This window comes from Quercus lobata, chromosome 6 (assembly GCF_001633185.2).
Source record: "Quercus lobata isolate SW786 chromosome 6, ValleyOak3.0 Primary Assembly, whole genome shotgun sequence".
Lineage (NCBI taxonomy): Eukaryota > Viridiplantae > Streptophyta > Magnoliopsida > Fagales > Fagaceae > Quercus > Quercus lobata.
The window spans coordinates 49,603,277-49,608,966 of record NC_044909.1 but is presented as its reverse complement, the minus strand read 5'-3'; the positions used below and the strand labels follow the sequence as shown (position 1 = coordinate 49,608,966).

Below are 5,690 nucleotides of genomic sequence, written 5' to 3'. Positions count from 1 at the left end.
AAACTAGGATGTTGGGTGAGTTGTAAAATGAGATGGTAAAATAGATAAAGTATGTTTTGAGGTTGTAAAATAGAACTTGTTTGACATTCCGAATGTTAATGTTCTAAGCATCCGCGCTTGCCAATAAACATTTAGGTTTCTTTTTAGAGGGGCACTAATGATGGCTAGCCCAACATGCTAGGAGTGGTGCCATAATTCCTATTGTATTATGTTATATTTGACATTATGTACACCGTCATATATTAAAGCAATTAAAGTTGTTTTATTATCTAAAATAATGGTAACTTAATAATTTGGACACTTATAAAATCTTTAAGATGTATTATATGTGATTTAGTTATAGAAGATATAGATCATAAGTTCCTTGTAAACTTAATACTTTGATTTTATAGTCAGTGATGAATTGGACATATAATCTGCAAAGACTATAATATGTCCAATAAGATGGTTTTCTTCATAAAAAAAAAAAAAAATTTAAAAAAAAAAACCGAAAATGATTTGTTTTGATCATGGAAGTTGAGATTTCTAGTTGATATGTTAATGTGTCTTAAGTATGTAAGATACATTGAATCGTGTGTGAGATTAATTATTTTATTAATGATTGTCAAATAAATAATAAATGTCATGACATTCATTTACATAAACTCTCAATCTTGAGGGAATTGCGAACCTAAACATGAAATGTTGTTTTCTTTAATGTATCAGGAGTGAGATTTATTTTAACAATCAAAACCTTAGTAAGTTGGGAAATCACACGTACGGATAATGAAATACATATTTTCAAGATTAAATCTATAATCTATTTCAAAAAATATAGAATATTCGCTCGAAATAAGTTTAATGGGATTAATTATTCAGAGTGTTAGGCCTAACCATTTTGTTAAAGAGTTAATTACTATAGATTTTATTTTATGAAATAAGATCTCATAAATATATAAATAACTTAAATGATTAAACTAGGAACTCAAGGATCAAGAGTTAGTAATTTTCAACATGACAATTATATTTTATGACTTTGTGTTACTTTGAATATTTTCATGGAAATGTTAATTAATTAGATAATAAAGTTTTGAGATTTAATTTTATTAGTAAAGCCTAGAGTGCTGTAGGGTCACGATTCAGGGCCCAGGCCCAACAGGTATGGGGTTCTGGCCCAAAAAGTCCGAAACAATGAATTTATAAAAAGTGGGCTATAGAATTAGGCCTTAACGAAGTGTATACTAACTAAAATTGGGCCATGCGACAATCGAGAGTAAGAAAATCCCCTTCATGTCCATTAGATGTTCAATCCAAGGAGACGTGGAGGACATATATCGGTCTCTGCTCAAAGACTATGGTTCTAACACTGTTCTTCTATTCTAAGTTCCCTTTTTTCTCCGTCCCCTTCTTCATGGGGACTCCCCTCTCTTATATAGCCCTCTTGAAGTCATCATGACCTTATATTTGTTGATCATCTGGACCTTCACTTGAGTGCCTGTCCCATCGAACATCCCCCCCATCTTTCTGTGAGTTGTGGTAGCCAAGGCAACACTGTTCACAAGTCCTCTCCACATTAATGTGGCTAGAAAAGTAGCTGCCATGCATTTAATGTGGCAGCTGCAGCCTCTCCCTTGGCATCCTACACTTTCTTCCTTCTTACGGGCTTGTGGGACTCATCCTTGTTACTAATGCTCGTAGGGGTGGATCCTTCTAGTAGGTAAAGTGCATGTTTGAGCCATGTTTGGTATGTCCAAGGAGACATTTCTCCTCGGACCGCCTTTTAGACATCTTAAGGCCCACTTAGAGTTGGGCCGGGAGCCCTTTTGGTACCCACGCCTTCTCCTCAAACGTGGTTGAATTTTCCTTACGGGGCCCAAGGCCCATTGTGTGATCTTGAGCCTTTGCCCCTACAAGTGCAATTATATTTATATAATGACATTAAATATAATTAATGACAACTTTGGGTTTGTCAAGAGTTGATGGATAAACTCAAAACCCATTAGAGCTAGAGTTTTATTTGTTATTTTAGTCCCATCCCAAGCCACACGCTAAATTCCAATTGCAAGAGTCAGTTTTGAAAATATTGTGCAGATCATCCACTTCATGTAGATCTAAATCCTTTAAGTAAACTTAATCCTAGAAGTACAAATAAGATCTAGTTGGCCAACTTGGTGATACATAGAATTTTAAGAAATATTACATTTACAACAAATTTTACAATATTTTTCACAATATATAAACTTACAAGCTTTTACCGATACTTATCTGAACTCACCATCAATAATATTTTTTTATCTACCAATAATAATTTGTCATATTAACCTGGTGTAAAAAAAAATTTATATCTAAACACTTTCTCTATAATTTTTTAAGGCTAAGTATATACGGTCTCCTAAAAAAGGAATACCATTTTTTCCTTCACTGGCAACTCTACATAGAGTCCAAGGTGCCTGGTGGTCACAGGACCACCTTGGCCTGGAAAAAATTATTATTATTATGTATAAATTTTAAAAATTTATGATTTATTTATCCTTAAAAAAAACTTTGTGACAACCCTAAATTTTTTTTAAGTCCAACAAACTAAACTTTGGACGAAATTTGGCATTAATTTTGTTGTAAACTAAGGCTACAACTCCATTAAATATTTTTTTATTGGTTCTAAATTTTAACAAATCCACCATTTAATTACATTTTCTTTTAATATCTTCCATACTTGCAAAATTTCAAGAAGATCAAAGATTAATAGTTATGTCATCAATCAAATGTTTAATTTCGAGTTTTTGTAGTATAAAATTATACATAAAAAATAAGTGTATGGATCAAATAGTATATAACAACCGATTGACATGAAACTTGACATGTATTTTAAGAACATAGAGAATATGCAATTCAACGGTTAGATTTGCAAAATATGTAGCAATGTTTTTGTTTAATGAGAGTTGTAGCCTTGTGCAATAATTTAGTTTGTAGACAAATTTTGTCCTTAAACTTTAGTCTCCTTAACAATATATTAGGTCCTTACATAAAAAAAATTCCAAGAAAAATTTTAGTTAATTAAAATTTTAAAAGAGATATAACTTGTAACATTGATAATGAGACTATTATGTAACAATTTCAAAATAAGAAAATTTGTAGAAGAAAATTGTAAGGTTTTATGTGTTTGCATGTGTGTGTGTGGTTTTTTTTTTTTTTTGTCGCTAATATATGAAATTATCTTTTTATTAGATCTTGTATAATTTAAGTTTCTTAATGACCACCCTTAAAACAAAAAATTGAGCTGCCACTGTTTTCCTTCCAATGTACAACAATAGAATCGCTATAAATATATATAAATATGTATGTATATCCCCACACGCCAAGGCATCTAAATTAACCCAACAACACAGTTTTCTTTACCAACACCAACGTTCAAAGCCTTTACTTCTCTCTCTATCTCTTTGACTCTATCTCAATGGGTGCTCAAAATTTTTCTTCTCTTAGCTGTGAATTGAGAATCATCCAAGCAAAAAACGTGGAATTCAAGTCCACAGGTTCCTTCTTTGTTAGATACTATCTTTCTGCAGGAAACAACAAAAGAATTCGCCTCAACACCCGAGAAACCTGCTCCAAGTCCGACCTCTCTTGGAACGAGTCCTTCTCTTTGGATTGTTTTGGTGGCCAAGACTCCATGGACAACCTAAAGCAAGAAAATGTGGTATTCGAGCTCCGGTGGAGGAACAAAGCGCCGGTTCTTGGAATGATTGGAGGGTCAAAGCTGGTGGGGAGGGCAGAGATTCCATGAAATCAAGTGTTTGAATCATCAAACTTGGAAATAGAGAAGTGGGTCACGATGGTTTCAACAGGAGGACATGTGCTTGAAGGTGCCAAGCCACCTAAGCTGCAAGTGGAAATGAGAATTCAAGTTTCTGCAATGGTGGAGATGGAGAGGAAGACACATGGGGAGGTTAACAAGCGGGAATATGAGTGTGGGTGCAAAGATGGACATGATTACAGTTGTACTTGTGGAGGTTATGAAATTTTCGCACTAACAGCAGCTTTGGAGGCTTTTTAGGCACAACTGAAGTTGCATGTATTAATTAAGTCTTGGTTTGTGTAGATAAATTTGCCAAGGCTGTTATTATGAAAAATGTTATGTTCATAATATTTTCACATTAAATTCTAAATGGCAAGTTGTTGGTGGGTTAAAAAGTAATTTCAGTGTGGATTAAAATCAGAACCAATAGCTACTTACTGCCTATGATTTGTTGTAAAAATATTATGGACGTAACACTTTTTCATTATTAGTTGTTTTATTAAATTCAGGACCAAGGAATTATGATTTTGTATATTTTTATATGATGTTGATGATGGGAAATGAGTACAGCTCGATCAGTCAAAAGGAGTTGAGAGAATGAGAGTTGAACTAATTTCAAGACTGATCTTTTCATAGGAGCAATTTTCTAAATAGAATTTTCAGAGTAATTATGACTAATTAGTTGTAGACTCACACGATGCGTGAGAACAAATAATTATTTTGTATTGGAATATAATGTATAATTTTTTCTTTAAAATATTTTGAAGATCATTTTTTCTCCCTAATAATTAAACAATTTCTATTCGGTCTAATTAGGTCTACTTCGGTCCAATTCATTCCACTCGGTCCAATTCGGTCCACTGGGTCAATTTCGGTCCCCCTTCAATCCATTTTGGACTAATTAGGCTGATTCTTTTTGAAGGTTTTCTTTCCAAGTTTAGCTCAAATTTTTTTTTTTTTTTAAATTATTGGGTTGAAAAGAATGAATTTTTATTATATTTGAGCTAAACTCTTTTGTTTTGAGTTAAAAAATATAAAGAAAATACTAAAATAGACATTAGAAATATGAGCCCTAAAAATGCAATAAAAATGATAAATATTCAAAAGTGCTTATTTGGTCCATTCTGTCCTTTTCGGTCTAATTTGGTCCTATTTAGTCCATTCTGTCTACTAAAGTTCTGTTTGGTCCACTTCAATCCTGTTCGGTCTGATTCGGTCCAATATGTGTACTTCAGTTTTATTCGGTCTACTTCAGTCCAGTATGTCCAATACCATCCAAATTGGTTCCTTTCGGTCCATATCGGTCTATTTATTCTTATTCGGTCCATTCGGTTCACCTTGTTCCTTTTCGGTCCATTTAGTCCTACTCTGTCCTTTCAAATCACTTCAGTTCAGTTTGGTCTACTTAGATCTATTTTTGTGCACTAACATAATGGGAAAAGACATGTTTGGGTTGAAAGCATCTAATTTAAATCCAACTTTATATAAAAAATATAAATCTCAATCTCGTAATATCTAAAATCTTAAATATAATATTTATTGTTATTATGCTTTTGTTGAATTACATTAATGTAGCATTTCAATTCACTTCAGTATAGGGCTAAATTTAAGCAAAAATCTTTCTAAAACTGTGATGGTTCATGGTTCGCACTATGGTATGACAGTACAAGTACACTTCTAATAAGCTCGTCTATTTTAAAAAAAAAAAAATTGGGTAAGTTTTTCTGGTCCTATATTTCCTTACCAGGAAGATTTGTTGAAGGAAACATTTAAATTAAATTTATTTTTAAGTTGGCCGACGGTGTTGTCTTTGAACTTACATAGTAAATCTCTTGGACCCAGAGTGTGTGTTGCTAGTAGGATGAAGTAGGATAGTCACGTGGATGTGATTTTGGGATGGACCTGATCATTAAGGTCG

General features: G+C 32.9%; 1 pseudogene; it reads left to right on the top strand.

The window, feature by feature from the left end:
- The first annotated feature begins 3,430 nt into the window (after nt 1-3,430).
- On the top strand, nt 3,431-4,030 carry LOC115950427 (annotated as a pseudogene).
- Nucleotides 4,031-5,690: the final 1,660 nt, after the last annotated feature.